The 17,962-nt window shown below is 38.7% G+C and overlaps 1 pseudogene; it reads right to left on the bottom strand.

Moving 5' to 3' along the window:
* Positions 1 to 1,916: 1,916 nt before the first annotated feature.
* On the bottom strand, positions 1,917 to 1,988 carry LOC122025970 (annotated as a pseudogene).
* Between the last annotated feature and the right edge of the window lie 15,974 nt (positions 1,989 to 17,962).

Genomic DNA, 17,962 nt, shown 5'->3' with positions numbered 1-17,962 from the left:
CACACACGGCCAGGTCCTGGGGTCGTGTGGCACCCGATTTTCCCCCTCTATATAAAGGTTTCATCTTCATTTCAAAGGGGATCTTCTCCCTTTTGGGAGGGAAACAAGATTGGGGTGTTCCTTACCATTCTTGGAGGGGTTTTCGACGATCTAAGGGTGGATCTTTACCGAATCGACTCCGGGAAAGCAAGGATTGGATCTGAAGACGTTCTTCTTTGTAGATAAGTTTTCTTTCTCTCTTTTCTTGGATTTGAGGGGTAAGAATGCTTATAATCTTCATCTCTTGGGGTTTCTTTCCTTGTTTTATGGAGTAGATTTCTTGTTCTAGGATGGAGGGAGTAATTGTAAGGATGATTTGATATAAAACTCTTGTGGATGTGTCAATTTCCTATTTCTTTGATATTGCCCTATTTGTATCTATTCTTTCTTGTGTGGATTGTTGTGATTAGGGCTTAATTACCATGCTTGATTGAATGCTTGGATATCTTCTGGATCTTGTAGAGGTAATTCCTCATTCGATTTTTCGAGGGACGTTCGTGACAGGAACATGCCCGTGTAAGGACCTTTGAGGGGTGATCTTGAAGGGAAAATTAGGTTTTTCAAGATGGTAGGATAAATTGTATGTGTTTATATATTATATCTTAATGCGGTTGAGGAGTGATGGATTCTATGTTGATTTTCCGAGGGGCGCACGTGACATGCAAGCCCGTGTAAGGACAACATAGGTTCATTTCTAATTGATCACATTTAGATATATTTCAGTCCTAGGTCGATTGTCTATTGCAAGAGAGAATCGACAACCTTCTACAAATGATGGACAATTGAGGAATAAGATTTGGTAGATCATTTACATCGAACAAACCTTACAAAGAAACCAAAACTCCTAGAACATACCCTTTATCGTTGCCCTATTTCTTATTTCTTATTCTTTCATTTCTTTGTTTACCTTTCATAGTTACACTTAGCTTTTGTAAATCAATTGATTGGTTGTTTAGCTTACGCGGTTGAGACATCTTTAGTGCTTATTCCAGTCCCTGTGGATTCAATATCTTTTATTATTTCTTACGACATATCCGTACACTTGCGGATAGTCAACAAGTTTTTGGCATCGTTGTCGGGGACTGCGGTATAACATTAGAGATTATCAGTTGAGTTAGACTAAACATAACATAACTTTTCTTTCCATTTGCATAGTTGAATCTAATTGTTAGAATTCTATTTTCATAAGTTTTTCCTTTCTTGTGTAACATTCTTGTCAATTCTTTTTGTTGTAATTCTAATTCTGCATTTTTTATTCTAACATTTTTTTTTGTCTAACTTTTCTCTGTTTTTCTTTGGATTTAGTTTCTCTCTTCTTTTTCTTTTGTAAACATATCTTGCTATCTTGTTCTTGTGTATGCGAAGATCTAACTTTGCAGGAGAACTTCTTCCTCTAGACCCTGAGATAGACAGAACATTTTATAGAAGAAAAATTCTACAAAGACAACAAGAAGAACAAGAACATTCTATCATAGCTAATAGACCACTAAAGGATTATGCAGCACCTTACGCTAGGGGTTTCGATCTAGTATTTCAAGGCCTTCAGTTGAAGAAAATAATTTTGAGATCAAACCTACAATTATATCTATGGTGCAGCAAAATCAGTTTGGTGGAGGACCGCATGAAGACCCTAACCAACATTTAGAGGTCTTTTACGAGATATGAGGCACAATGAAGATGAATGGTGTTCCTTCTGAGGCGGTGCGCCTATTATTATTTGGGTTCTCTTTGAGAGATAGAGCCAAGCAATGGTTAAATTCTTTGGCTGCAAATAGCATCACCACATGGGAGCAATGTGAGCAATAATTCCTTGACAAATTTTATCCTCCAAGTAAAATGGCTCATATGAGGAATCTCATTGCAAGCTTCAAGCAAGCGGACTCAGAATCTCTATTTGAAGCTTGGGATAGATACAATAGTATGCTCAGACAATGCCCACACCATGGTTTGGAAAGGTGGTTAGTGCTACATACATTTTAGAACAACATCAATTATCATACGAAGGTGCCCCTTGATTCAGTTGCTGGAGGGACACTTATGAATAAGAGTTTGGATGAAGCCGAAGAAATAATTGAAAGTGTAGCACAAAATGACCATCAATGGGCTAATGAAAGAAGTGGTGGCTATTCTTGTGTGAACCCAACAACAAAAGCATCAGGGAAGTTTGATGTCGATGTAGTTACTTTATTAGCTGCAAAACTGGATGCTCTCACAAAAAGATTTGAAAATATGGGGGCTAGCTCAAGTACGGTCAATGCCATTGTTTCTTCTTGTGAGATATGTGGAAGTTCTGAACATTCAAATGACTCATGTCCATTGTGAGCTATAACTACACAAATCAATCAATTAGAGCAATGTGACATCATCATGGGTTTTAATCAAAGGCAGAACAACCCATACTCAAATACTACAACCCTAGATGGAAAAGTCATCCTAATTTCTCTTATAGAAATAACCAAGATCAAGAACCATCCATGGGGGCAAGACCTAATTTTCAGCCTAGGCTATAGAATTTTCAACAACAACAATCTTCTCAAGGCTTTCCTATGTCTAAAATTGAAAAGATGTTTGAAGAAATTATCTCCAATCAGAATGAAATGAAGCAGGACATTTTGAAACTTACACAGAGAATGGATAATTCTGATAAACATCAAAAGATTCTGGATAGTCAGATTGCCCAACTAGCTTCCTCATCTTCTAGAGCACCAGGAAAACTACCTGGCAAGCCTAATGCCAATTCTATGGAGCACTGAAATAGAATTGAGATTAGGAGCGGACCTTAGGAGATCCCCAAGTACTCCAAAAGGGATGCACACTGAAGAAGAGCTCTCTCCTCCAACACCAAATCAGATTCAAGATAATGAGGAGAGTACCACTAAGGTTGAAGAGACTCTTCCACTCAATGATCAAAGTATAGCAATCCCTTTTCCTTAAAGACTTATTATGTTAAAGAAGGATGAAGAGTTTGGCAAAATTTTGGAGAATGTGAAAGAAATTTGTGTTGAGGTACCTCTTATTGATGCAATTTTTCAAATGCCCAAGTTTGCCAAATTCTTGAAGGATATCATGTTGAACAAAAGAAGGAAAGGAGTCATAGAGACCATTGCACTTACAGAGGAATGCAACGCTCTTTTGGAAAAGAACACTTCCCCAAAGTTGAAAGATCCTGAAAGCTTCTATATTCCTTGCAACATAGGAACTGAATTTATTGAGAAAGTTTTTTGTGATTTGGGGGCAAGTGTTAGCCTCATTCTTTATTCTATTTGTAATAAATTAGGTCTCAAAAACTCTAAACTTACTACTATGACACTACAACTTGCTGATCACTCCTGCAGGTACCCTATGGGTATCATAGAAGATGTGCTAGTAGAAGTAGGTGGGAGTATAATTCCCACTGATTTTGTGGTATTAGACATGGAAGAGGACCCAAAAATCCCTATCATATTGGGAAGACCATTCCTTGCTACAGCTGGGGCTATCATAGATGTTAAAAATCATAAACTTTCTTTGGTAATTGGTAAGGAACTATTGGAATATGATTTATCTAATGTCTCTAACCATGTCTCTTCTCTTTTGAATGCTTGTAGCAGGGCAAGCATTTATAAACTTGAGGAATGGAACTTCCATCCTCATGGGAGGCCACCAAATGAAGAAAATAATGTGGTGGAAGACGTTGGGAGGAGGCCTCCCAACAAGAATGAAAAATATGTCTGCCCTCCAAGGGCAAGGAAAAGAGAAGAGTGATTAAGATTGGTCGAGCTAAAGACCCTAAACAAGCGCTTCTTGGGAGGTAACCCAAGGGTTCCCTTTAGTTAGTTTCATTCCATGATTCTATTTTTCATTAGTAGTGTTTTTACTTTGTTTTTGCTTTGTTTTCAGGTTAAAATTTCACTTCCATGAGCTGGACATGATTTCTTCATGGGCATGGAAGTATTGGAGAAGCAAGAAAGGAGAAGAATCATAAAGTGGAGCAAAACAGAGCATGGTCGTGTGCTGTACACGGCCAGTCATATGTTGCAGAAAAGGGAGATGATTGGGTCGTGATAAAGAAACCTTGTAAATGGATCGCCTTGAAATTCAGCTTGGGGAAGGGTATTGACGCCACACTCAAGCAAGATGAGAAGGTGAGTGATAAGTCATGGAGTTTTGATCGCCACAAGTTGCCTTGATAAGATCGAAATTAGTTCTTTGCATAAGATCAAGAAGGAAGCTCTCACAAAAGAGAAACTCAAATTTTCATTCAAACTTACATGATTTGTCATACAAGAGTTCTCCTATTTAACATCCCTTAAGATCCCCTATGCACTAATTATGCAATAAATATCATGCTTGCATGCATGGGTTTTATTATCCACTAATGCAACCACTAATCCCTAATACTAGCTTAATGCAACCATGCATGCATGGTATTTGTTATACTGGCTTAGGAACTCTAAAAAATGCATTAAAACCCACAAAGGACATCAAAAGTCACTTTAGAAAAACCCCCCATGCATGCACACGAAAATGGTCCTCATGTTGGTCCAATTCACTTTCAAATTGAAGGAATGTGATCCACTTAGTTGTTGCCTCCATTGTGCATTGATCCTCCTTTTCCTTGAGCCTCATTATTAAGCCTTCCAAAGCTTGCTTCATTCTCTTAGTCTTGGACCTTATCATGGGTCCCCCAATTCCCTTCAATGCCTCTTCTTGGCTCACATCATTCCCTCATTCTTTAGGTGAATTCGTCCTCGAATTTAGGTCTTCATCTCCTACATCAAAAGGACTCAAATCTGCCACATTAAATGTTGCACTAATACCATACTCACCGGGCAAATCAATTTTATAAGCATTGTCATTAATTCTTTCCAACACTTGGAATGGTCCATCTCCCCTTGGTTGAAGCTTTGATTTCCTTTGGGTAGGAAACCGTTCCTTCCTCATATGAACCCACACCCAATCACCGGGTTCAAGGACCACTCTTTTTCTCCCTTTATTGGCTCGATTTGCATATTGCTCCATTTTCTTCTCAATTTGAGCTTTAACTTGCTCATGAAGCTTCTTCACATATTCTGCCTTTGTTTGCCATCCTTGTGAACTAAAGAAGAAGTGTTAGGTAAAGGAAGCAAATCAAGAGGTGTTAGTGGATTTGGACCGCCCTATTATAAGCAAATTCAACATGAGGTAAACATTCTTCCCAAGACTTAATGTTCTTCTTAATAATTGCTCTAAGAAGAGTAGAAAGTGTCCTATTTGCCACCTCAGTCTGGCCGTCAGTTTGTGGGTGGCATGTGGTGGAGAAAAGAAGCTTTGTTCCCAGCTTGTTCCATAAGGTCCTCCAAAAATGGCTTAAAAATTTGGTGTCACGATCTGAAACAATGCTCCAAGGCATGCCATGAAGTCTTACCACCTCTTTGAAAAGCAAATCTGCCACATGAGTTGCATCATCCACCTTGTGGCAAGGCATGAAGTGTGCCATCTTGGAGAATCTATCAACTACCACAAAAATGGAGTCCTTACCTTTTTGAGTACGTGGTAGCCCTAAAACAAAATCCATAGAAAAGTCAGTCCAAGGAAAATTAGGAATAGACAAAGGCGTGTAAAGTCCATGAGGTAATGTCTTAGATTTTGCTTTTCTACACACAATGCACCGTGCACAAAATTTCTGTACATCGTGTTTCATGTGTGGCCAATGAAAATGTTCAAGCAGCATTTCTAAGGTCTTTTGAACCCCAAAGTGTCCCATTAAACCCCCCTCATGTGCTTCCCTAACTAGCAATTTATGCATCGATCCTCTAGGCACACAAAGTCTGTTATTCTTAAACAAGTAGTTGTCATGTCTAACAAACCCATTTTGTGATTTCTTTTCACATGCAGTATATAATTGGGAAAACTCATTATCATGTACATACAATTCCTTAATAAGTTCAAAGCCAAGCAATTTAGTTTCAAGTGTAGCTAACAAATTATACCTTCTTGAAAGTGCATCTGCTACAACATTTACCTTTCCTTGCTTATGCATAATCACATAAGGAAATTGTTCAAGAAATTCGACCCATTTGGCATGCCTTTTGTTGAGCTTCCCTTGCCCTTTCAAATACTTCAAAGATTCATGATCACTATGAATGATAAATTCTTTAGGCAAAAGATAATGCTGCCATGTTTGCAATGCTCTAACAAGGGCATACAATTCTATGTCATAAGTGGAATAGTTGAGGGTGGCACCACTTAATTTCTCACTAAAATATGCAATGGGATGACCATCTTGAAGTAAAATAGCCCCAATACCCTCATGAGATGCATCACATTCAATTTCAAATGATTTGGAAAAATTAGGTAAAGTAAGAATGGGTGCATGTGTGAGTTTATCCTTAAGTGTTTGAAATGCATTTTCTTGATTCTCTCCCCATCTAAAACCCATATTTTTCTTAACAATTTCATTTAGGGGTGTTGCCACTGTGCTGAAATCCTTCACAAACCTCCTATAGAAACTTGCCAACCCATGGAAGCTCCTAACCTCACTCATAGTTTTAGGAGTTGGCCAATCTCTAATGGCCTTAACTTTCCCTTCATCAACCTGCACTCCTTTAGAACTTATGACAAAACCAAGAAAAACCACATGATTAGTGCAAAAAGAACACTTTTCCAAGTTAGCATATAGTTTTTCCTTTCTAAGGACATGCAAGACAGATTGGAGATGTGCAATATGCTCAACAAAACTCTTGGAATATACCAAAATATCATCGAAGTATACTACCATAAATTTTCCAAGAAATTCTCGTGAGACATGGTTCATAAGCCTCATAAAAGTGCTTGGTGCATTAGTTAACCCAAAAGGCATTACCAACCATTCATACAATCCATATTTGGTTTTGAAAGCTGTTTTCCATTCATCCCCTTCCCTTATCCTAATTTGATGGTACCCACTTTTCAAATCAATTTTAGAAAAGAAGCAAGCACCATGCAATTCATCAAGCAAATCATCAAGTCTAGGGATTGGATGTCTATACTGAATTGTGATGTTGTTGATGGCTCTACTGTCAATGCACATCCTCCATGTTCCATCCTTTTTGCAATAACTCCTCCACTTGATTTTGTATCTCCTTTGTTTCTTGAGGGTTGCTCCTATAAGCTGGCCTATTGGGCAGAGAAGCGCTAGGAATAAGGTCTATTTGGTGTTCAATTCCCCTCATTGGTGGCAATCCGTGAGGTACTTCCTTGGAAAACACATCTTCAAAATCCTGCAAAATAACAACAACTTCACTAGGCAAAGAGTTAGTATTAGATTCCAAGCAACTTTCCTTGCACAAAAGAAGAAATAATGGTTGCCTTGTCAAATAAGCTTTCTTCACCTCACTTACTCTTGTAAACAAATTTTCTATTTTTCTCTCTTTCTTTTCCTCATTCTTTCTTTTCTTTTTAATTTTGTCATCAAAATCAAGTATTTTCTTTTGCACACACTCTTTCTTTTTCTTATGCTCTCGCTCTTCTTTTTCTCTTTTTTCTCTCATTTTTATTTGATCCTCACAAACCTCCCTAGGTGATAATGGTACAAGTGTAACTTTGCGAGAATTGTGGACAAAAGAGATCTTGTTGGAGAATCCATCATGGTGAGCTCGCCTATCAAACTGCCAAAGTCTTCCAAGAAGAATGTGGCTTGCCTCCATAGGCACAATATCACATAGAACTTGATCTTCATATTTGCCAATGGAGAAATTAATCAACACTTGCTTGTTCACTACCAATTCACCACTATTACTTAGCCATTGGAGTTTATATGGTCTTGCATGTGGTGTAGTCTTGAGGTTGAGTTTGGTGACCAACCTAGTGCTTGCCACATTGGTGCAACTTCCACCATCGATTATCATAGAGCATGTCTTTCCTTGAATAAGGCAGCGGGTATAAAAAATATTTTCTCTTTGGTCCTCCTCATGCTCCTTGGCTTGGCTTCCCAATAATCTCCTAAGTATTGGGATTTTGGTTATTATACTTACTTGTATTGGTGCCAAATAAACTAAGTATAATAACGTCCTTGAGTAGACGGTTCTCACCTATATCAATCGGTTAGTTGAACCGATAGTGAGATGATATAGGGAACACTACTCTTAATCATTCATAGTCAAGTATTAACATTCAGGGACAATGTTAATGCAATAAGACTAGCATGTAGGTCAACTCGATGACTTGATCTCACAAGTCATGGATATAGAGATATCAAGTTGACACATGGGTATGCATTGGAGAATGTATACTGAATGACTCGCCATGAGAAAGTATCATGGATAACGATATGAGTGTCATATACTTTCTCATGTGGCTATTAGTATGACTACTAGTCCTTAGACCTGAAGTCACCATAGATCCCTACATAAGGAGTTATGTACTTTGGTTTAGTCAAACGTCACCCGTAACTGAGTGGACTATAAAGGCGATTACTGGGTATATAACAAATTATGCAGAGGGATGTGAGTGATGTAGATGGGATCTATCCCTCCTATATGACGGGAGAGACATCGGTATTCTTGATAGAGTGAGACCACGAAGTGCATGGCCATGCCCAAATGAGTCAATATAGGATATTGAGCTCATTTGATTTAGTGAGTCTACTTGGAGTTCAAGATTTAGATTGGTCAGAGGATGACACGGTCTATGCCTCACATTGATCAATCTAGATGTCTAAGATAGAAGGACACTTGTCATATATTGTGAGGAGTCACAATTAGTAGTCACAAGGTGATGTCGGATCTCGACATTCTTGTAACTTGGGTAGTAATGATGTAATACCCACTAAGCTTGTAAGATAAATTTATGAATGTGGGATTTTTGCCTTAGAAAATAATAGGAAGTGAGTTGAACCAAAAAGGAAATAAAAAGCAATAAAAATAGGGAGAGGTCAAGGATTGAACCTTGAACCTCTTATATTATATTTCATAGAATTAATGGGTAATAACCAGTTGGGATAGGAATAATATGTTGATAGCAAAGGAGGGAAACTTATGATAAAAATGAGAGTAAAAGTTAGCCAAAAGGAAACAAGAAAAAAACAAGAGAAAGGCAACTTGCCTTCCTCCCTTCCTCTCCCTCTTCCTCTTTGATTTTGCCAAAAACTTAAAGAGGAATTAAGGGGATTCATTCCCCCTTATTTCACCATGAATGATGAGGATAAATAAATAAATAAAAATAAAAATAAAATAGAAAAAAAAGGCTAAGGGAGAAGGAAAGCAAAAACTAAGTTTGCTACTTCTTCCCCCTTAACATAAAAGGGAGCAAGAAAAGAGAAAACTATTTTTCTCTCATTTTCTCTCCTTCATCCTCTCCCTCACCGAGAACACCACAGTCCCCTCTCCTCCATCTTCGGCCCCAAAGCCAAGTTTTTCCCTAAGAAAGCCTAAGATACAAGGAGGACTTAGCAAAGGAATCAAGGGAAAGGAACTAGAAGAAGAGACTACTTCTTCTTCACCATACCTTAGATCCACAAGCCAAAAGGATGTAAGCTTCCCCTCACCTGTGGTACAAGGCGTTTTAAGTGTTTTTCGGATTTTATGAAGATTTTAAAACCTAGAAACAAGTTTGAGAAAATTCGGCCAAGAAGGGCTTTCAAAAATCTAATGCTGTTTAAACTAGTCTTCACTACATGATAGATTTTTCTATGCTATGTAGAGGGGTTCTTCTTCTAGATTTTATACCTATATGATGCTTGATCAGAGGAGTACTGAACCCTAGAATTTCGGCCAAAAATATTCTTAAGAGGCTAGGGAAATTTATTGTTTTACCCAACTAGTACAAGGTTCTCCCTATGAAATATTAAGGATCATGTATTAGTTTTCTTCCTTAAGAGATATTTGAAACTAAAAGAAAACCCACTCATATGATTCGGTCAAGAAAGGGTTTAGGGTTAGGAAGACCTTTAAATTTAAATAACCATGCTCATGTGATAGAATACAAAGATCTTAAAGGATTTGTATGCTTGAATATTGCTAGAATTTCATGAACTCCTTCTTAGGGTTTTTCGGCCATGATGAGATGGATAGCATAGAAAAGCTTAAACAAAATTTTAATATGCTCAAGACCTCTGTGCTGTTTAGATATGAAAGTTGTTCAATGCCCTCATGCTTAATTAGGGTGTAGAAAAATTAGTTGCATGACATATAACATGTATGACCTCAAGGGGTCCTAGCTTATTCATGAACCAATTTGTATATATGTTTCTTAGTAACTTTTGCCATGAAACTTACTTAGGTTTTTCATGCTTTAGGCCACTTAAGAACCTAGCTAAATAATGGTAGGTTTCGGCCATGAGAAAAAAATAAAAGAAAAAGAGAAAAAGAAACCTAGAAAGCCTAAGACACAATTCATATGTATACTCATTATGCTTGTCTTTACATATGCTATGAAACTCGTATGACTTCATATGTTTTTATGTTATTTGAAGCAAGTTTAAATACTGATGAGTTTCGGCCAAGTAGGGTTTAAATGACCTAGAGGCCTTAGAATTTAAACCAAAGGTGTTAAAATGCTTCTTATGAAAATATGATAACCTATTGCTTGTGTCACATGCTTGTATAATTTTTCCATGACCTAGATGGATCATTGTAAGTCTTGGCCATGAAGGTTTAGATGCCCTAGGGACCCTAGGACTTAAATTAAATATGCTCATGTCACTCTACATGAAATATGATAAGTAGAAAGCCAAGGTTCAATTGCTATATGTTGTTTTATGACCTAAAATGATGCTAGGGTATGTTTCGGCCATAACTATTGTATGATGCCTTGTATGAATTTATACATAAGTTTAGTCCAAGTTCACATGCTTGTATGCTTGTTGGTAGCCCTAATGAGAACTTGTTAAATTTCGGCCATGACATATGTTAAGGGCTTAAAGAACTTAGGAACTAATTCAAATGTGTCAAATGTGTTTACCTTGTTCCTTGGTAAAAATGTTATAAATATGATTTAAAGTTGTCCATGCTTTTATGTCATATGGAACCTTGTTTCACACCTTTAGGTTTCGGCCACATGAAATTAGGGACTTGAAGAACTTAGAAACTAAGTTAATCATGTTTATAATGCTTCCTATGAAAATGTTATGATGATAATTTAGGTGCCACATGCTTGGATGTTGTGTTTAACCTAAATTAAGCTCTAAAGGGGTTTCGGCCACAAGGGTTTAGGAAGCTTAGAACCAAGATGAATATGATACCATGTTTCCTATGATAGGAAAATCACAAGATACACCCTTATGCTTAATATGTATGCTTGTGATTTATGACTTATGATATGATATGCATGCTTTTATGATATGATATGCTTTGTGCTAAAAATATGCATGCTTATGTTATGATATGTGGTTAAGTTATGCATGCTTTAATGCTATGTTTAGTGCTTAAAATATGCTTGCTTTCATGATATGCTATGTGGTTAAATCATGCATGCTTGATGATATGCTTTATGCTTAAGATATGCATGTTTTATGATCTATGCCTAAGTGATGCATATTGTTATGACATGATGTATGCCTAAGTGATGCATGCCTTTATGATGTGATGTATGCCTAAGTGATGCATACCTTTATGACATGATGTATGCCTAAGTGATGCATACCTTATGATATGATGTATGCCTAAGTGATGCATACTTTTATGACATGATGTATGCCTAAGTGATACATACTTTTATGACATGATGTATGCCTAAGTGATGTATACCTTTATGATATGATGTGTGCCTAAGTGATGCATGCTTTTATGATACATGATATGTATGACATGTACTTTACTTTATGTGTGAGTGGCTTGTACCAAGGGTGGGCTCCATAAGCGCCCCGGGGACTAAGGACCTCGTTAGGGATGGGCTCCTAAGTGCCCCTAGGACTAAGGGCCTAGTATGTTTGCCTCGTAGGGTTCAAGACTTGCTACCTTGGACCTACGAGGTTGCGCGCAATATGTAAGTGGTACATAGCCGGGATCCCCCTTATGTTGAGATTACTTTCAAGTATATATATGTAAAAGAAAATGGTTTTAAAGATCATGAGACATACACATGTTTTTCGGATACATGTTTTCCAAAATCATATTGCATACACCTTATGATTATGCTATGTTTCATGCTATGCTCTTGATTATGATATGCCATGATAAGGTATGATTATGTTATGTTCATGCTATACCTTATAGACATGTTTCGGCCATGGATATGTTGATGCTTGATATATAGATTTTGGCCATGGATATGATGATGCCTTGATGTACATGTTCGGCCATAATTATGATGCTTTGATATACATGTTTCGGCCATGCTTTGATATACCATGATACTTGGTTGTTATGCCATGTCTAGCCATGTTTTATGCAATGCACTAGGTATATGTTTCGGCCATGATGATGTTTGATATGCCATGACTAGTGGTGATTATATTATGATGCATGATATGCTTGAATAGAATGCTAGGTTATGCCATGATTAGTTGAGATTATGACTTGTTGATACATTCTTGATTATGTGCAGATTTTTGGTTTTAGTGAGTAGGAAAGGAACTTACTGAGCCATGAGTGCTCATAGCTTACTTTCCTTGTACCACAGATAAAGGAAAAAGCTGGATGAGTTAAAGGAGCAGCAGGAGGGGCAACGAAGATGTGTGTGGCGGTGGCTAGGCAACTAATTAAGAACCTGCTTTAAAACCTTTAAGAACTATGCTTTGGTTTTGTGAAATGTAATACACTATTGGTGACTTGATGTTAAGTTTTTATTGATTTTGTTATCATGTTATGAAACCATGTTAGTGTAGTTCGGTTTGAAATAAGTTAAGAAAAATAATTTTTAAGTCTTCCGCTGTAATACGTACGTAGAGTATCGTAGCCCCGTCCCTTAGGGTTAGCAGGGAGGGCGGGCGCTACAAATGATGTATTGCTAGATACCGCTCATTACTTATGCTTCTAAATGAGTTTAGGGACATTGCCAACGTTACAAGAACCTATTGGGTCACACACAAAGAACTAGTGGATGGAGATTAGGTTCATATGATGAACCAAAAAGGATTAGATTCATTTGATGAATCAAATTGGATTAAGAGTAATCCTAATTGGGCTAATTGAGTTGGACTCAATTTGATTCATGTGTTCAATTAGTCTAATTTAGATTATGACTCATTGAATCAATTTAATTAAATGAATTAGATTCATTATATTAAATTGGTTTGAATCAAATGGTTGGATTAGATCAACCATTAGAGAGATTAAGTCAAGTTTGACTTGACTTGAGAGGAAGAGTAAGAGTCAAGTTTGACTTGACCCTTTTTGCTACATCATTAGTGAGTTGGTAAGATGTGGACCAATCATAAAGTGCCACATCATCAAGAGAATGCCACCTAATGGAAGTTACATTCTCTCCTTTGCTTTAATGTGGCCGGCCACATTAATGAAGGGGGTTACACTTGGTGTGGCCGGCCACTAGGGGAGTAAAGAAAATTGATTTTCATTCAAGGTGAGAATTGATTCCATCTTCTCCAAACTCTCTTCCTCAAGCTCTCCCTCTCCTCTTCTCTTGACCAAAAGTTTTCAAGCAAGAAAGAAGGAGAATGTGTTTGAGTTTCATGAAGAAAAGGTAGAGTGATTGTTACATAGAATTCTCTTATCTATCTTTTCTTTTCCCAAATCCTACCCGAGAGCCCTAGAAAGTGCTAGCACACTTGGGGTACTCTCTTCTCCATCCTTGAGTGCTAGAGAGCACTCCTTGTTCGTGTGGATATCACTAGAGAAGTATCTACCTTGATACTTCGGAGATCCGACACGTACCTTGGACGAGCAGGAATTTTGCGAGGGCACACTTCAAAGGTAAAAGCTCTCAACACGTAGATCTAGGAGTAGATCTAAAGTTTTGAAACTCGTACTTGTATTTCATTCGGTTTTTCCTTGGACGGATCTACGGCTTTGGGTGATTCGGGGTTTCCGCGACGCGAAAAGCGGTTTTCGCGGCCCGAAAAACCCAACAGTGGTATCAGAGCCACGTGCAAGGCTTGTACGAGTTTAATTTTTTGGTTTTATGAAAACTAAGCCTTCTGTGATTTTCTATAAAATTTAGTTTTTTTATGTTTTTATGGGTAATTTTTCCGTAGAAGCGAAGCACAAGTATCTCGGCACTTGTAGGCTTCGGCTACCGGGAAGTTTTTCTTTAAACGACTTCGTTTTGCCCCAAATCCATTTGGGACAGCGGGCTTGGGTGCCATTAGATCGCAAAGGAGCAACTCACGATGGTTAGATCGTGGGTAGGGGTACTGCCCCTAACCCCGCAAGGGGATTTGCTCCGCGATTGCACTCGAAATCGCTAAAAACGAACCAGCCGGGAAGATTTTTCCGAAACGGCAATGTCTCGACCCAAATCATTTTGGGACAGCGAGTTTAGGCGCTGTTGGATCGCAAAGGAACCCTCGCGATGGTTAGATCGCGGGTAGGGGCGCTGCCCCTGGCCCCGCAAGGGGATCCGTTCCGCGATTGCACCCGAAACCGCTAATCGGGACCGCCGGGAAATTTTACTCGTAAAAATTTTAAAAAATTAATTTTAAAATTATAAAAAATTATGAAAATATATAATTTTGAATTATATATTAATTTTGTGATAGTCATGGCCCAAAAACCCAATATGATTGGATTGTGTTGTAATTCATAATACGGCCTGCGTGCCGTTATGTGTTTGCGCATGTTGTATGTTTTTATTTTTCCTCGACCTACGCGTCGTGCCTTTCTCATATATTCTGGTTGTAAATTAGATTTAGACTCGAATGTAACTCGAGTTTCAAATTGTAATGTACAAATTGGAGCGGTGGAGGATCCACACGAGACGGAGTTCCGAGGCGGGCACGAGCAACACAAGGTGGTCAAAGTGAGGAGCTTGGAGAAGCTGTTGACCCTAGGTTGACCATTCGATCTGCTCATTGGCTTGAGAAGATCATAGTGGGGCCATGACTAAATCACAAATAGATTAATTAGTTAATTGCTTATGTATATTGATCCTGTCTGAGAAGCTGACCGTGAAGGAGATCCGGGAGAAGGAGACCCACTTCAATGACGAAGAATAATGACGGTGAAACCTCGACCCGAGAAACCCAAAGCGGATCGGAAGAAAACCTGAGTCACCGCAGGAAATCTGATAAGTAGGAAGAAATCCCCGTCCAAATAGGAGAAAACCGAACCTTCAAGCTCCCGAGGCTCCCTGCGCACAAGAGACCAATCAACACTATCGTCAGTGACCTAAGGTCGGGGTGGGAATCCCTGGCTAGGCCCTCCGACGCTCAAGTTAGGGATCTCTCTTGACGCCGAGGAAAGAAGAAGAAAGAAGATGAACGGTAGCCCAAGAATTAGAGATGTGAACTTACCTAGCCAACGGAGAGGATTTCCCCATTTATACCACTTCATATAACCTCCGTAGTCATGAAGTGGACCCCGGTTTGTTAGAGTTCGTTATGACATCAGCTGGTACTTGAGGAAGATGATTTTTAAGGAATCTTTTCTGTACCCCAGATGTACCTTCTTTGTCGTTTAGCGCCTGCAAGACAATCTGAAAGCATATTTCCCGCCAAAAAATATATACTCTCCATCATAAATTATTCTATTCGATATATTCATGTATGATTCTTCTTCATGTGACTTCTATTTGTAATAATATTTTATTCAACATGTTTCTAAGGCATTCGTTAATCCTTTTGGCCGATATTAGTCTACTTTTGCTCTGGAGTATGTATCAGTCGTTATTAACTTACCCTGATACGGCAAGCATATATTGACCGATATGGGCCCACCTTCGTTCGGCAGACATGTATTGACCGATTTTGGGCTATCTTTGCTTTGGCATGCGTATCGTTTGTTATTAACTTACCTTTATACAGACAGCATGTATCGACCGATATTGGCCTACCCTCGTTCGGCAGACATGCATCGACCGATATTGGCCTACCTTCGTTCGATAGGCACGTATCGACCGATATTGGCCTACCTTCGTTCGGCAGACATGTATCGACCGATATTGGCCTACCTTCGTTCGGCAAGCATGTAGCGACCGATATTGGCCTACCTTCGTTCGATAGGCATGTATCGACCGATATTGGCCTACCTTCGTTCGACAGGCGTGTATCGACCGATATTGACCTACCTTCATTCGGTAGGCATGTAGCGACCGATATTGGCCTACCTTCGTTCGATAGGCATGTATCGACCGATGTTGGCCTACCTTCGTTCGACAGGCGTGTATCGACCAATATTGACCTACCTTCATTCGGCAGGCATGTATTGGCCGATATTAGGTTATCTCTGCTCTAGAGTGTGCATCGGTCGTTATTGGCTTTCCTCCTTTGACTCTTTTTTCCTTTTCTTTCCTCATCTGAAGACCCACAAAACCTAACCCATATCACTAGCCTTCCCTTCAAGTCTAGTCGAAGGAGGTGTAGACGACTGACTAGACATAAGTATGATCTTGTTTTTACCTACCCGTGACTCTGCTCCAGATTTTGAAATGACCTCACAGATTTTGTGTACCACTATCTTAATAGATTAAGTGTGGACATACTATAAGCCTTTTTCTCCTTTAAATAGGGCTACAACCTTCTCTTCACCCATAATCCCTCTCAGTTCTTTTTCCTCCCTGCCAATTTTTGTTGCTAAGGCCATGGTCGTGGATCCTCCTTTTTGGAAGCAACTTTTGTTGGACAAGGTGAGATCTATATATGAGTTTATTGGGATTTTTGCTCTGGCTACTTCAGGGGTTCAAGGGATCATCTTAAGAGATGAAGTTTCGCGGTTCATATGTTGTATCCAAAGATGTAGGTGCTCTAAAGGACCCAAGAAACTTCAGAGAAATTTGTCCTACTTATAGAGGGGCAGCCAAATGACCCAGGGGTGTTGTGTGAAGGGCACAGCACATGTTACCCTTGGGCTAAAATTGGTTGCTCCACTTGCTGAGCTCATATGGCTTGAGAGGGGAAGTGGTTTCTTTATCTACTTTTCCATTATGGAATGAATCAATGTCCCCTCTTTCATTGCCCTTGAGCTCTTTGGCTTTTGTTGCTTTCTTCGTCCCGGGCAACATATTGCCTCTTATGCGCCTTGACAAGCTCGGACGAAGTGGGCTATTTCCCTCTCTGCTCCATGGTAAGTTTGAATCCAGTGGGACTAAAATTTTCTGAGTGCCCTAAGAGCATATGCTTGTAATATTTGCTATCTATTTGAGGTCTGCTGTTCCTGAGGAAATGTGACGCTATGTATTTGATCAGATTCTAAGTGTAAAGATAAATTTTGTATCTAATCAAAGGCTTTTATGGAATCCTTCTATCATTTACAATGTGGTGTTGTGTTCATCATTTCTTCATGTATCCTATATATCAGTTATCATAGCTAAGGTCATTTTAATTATTTGTATAGTTTGATATTATAACCCATGTTATATCAACTGATGTTGTCTCATTGACTGAAGTCAATATCATATTTATCCAACATAGCCATACTTGCCTTCATTAATAAAAATATTTTCAATAAATACTAAGTCATATTCTGCACTAATAGATTAATATTTGTCACTCTTCTAAACTTTTACTTTTAAAATATTCTTGTCTTTAGCCTGGGTAGGGTCAAAAAGTTTAGTCCTTTTTATTTTATTATGCCCAGTCGATCACATTTTCTTTCGAGGTTTCTGAACTGGTGATTGGCTCTCCTTCGGGTGAGAGGATGTTCGAGGCACTACCAACCCCCATCGCGGTCCGATTCGTCACGTCTGATATAAATGCCCCTCCTTTTTTTATGATGACCTGACACATGCCTTTTCTGATCACCACATCACATAGGCCTTTTATCCTTCTATATTGATCCTCAACGTCTGCTGAGCTACCAACGTCCTAATCTGACGACCGTCTTGCGTTTTTCCAACCCTAAACCTTTCGTCTCCTCTTTAAACCTCGTCCTTC

Source organism: Zingiber officinale, chromosome 9B, assembly GCF_018446385.1.
Source record: "Zingiber officinale cultivar Zhangliang chromosome 9B, Zo_v1.1, whole genome shotgun sequence".
NCBI classification, from domain to species: Eukaryota; Viridiplantae; Streptophyta; class Magnoliopsida; order Zingiberales; family Zingiberaceae; genus Zingiber; species Zingiber officinale.
This window is presented reverse-complemented; position numbering and strand designations above follow the sequence as displayed.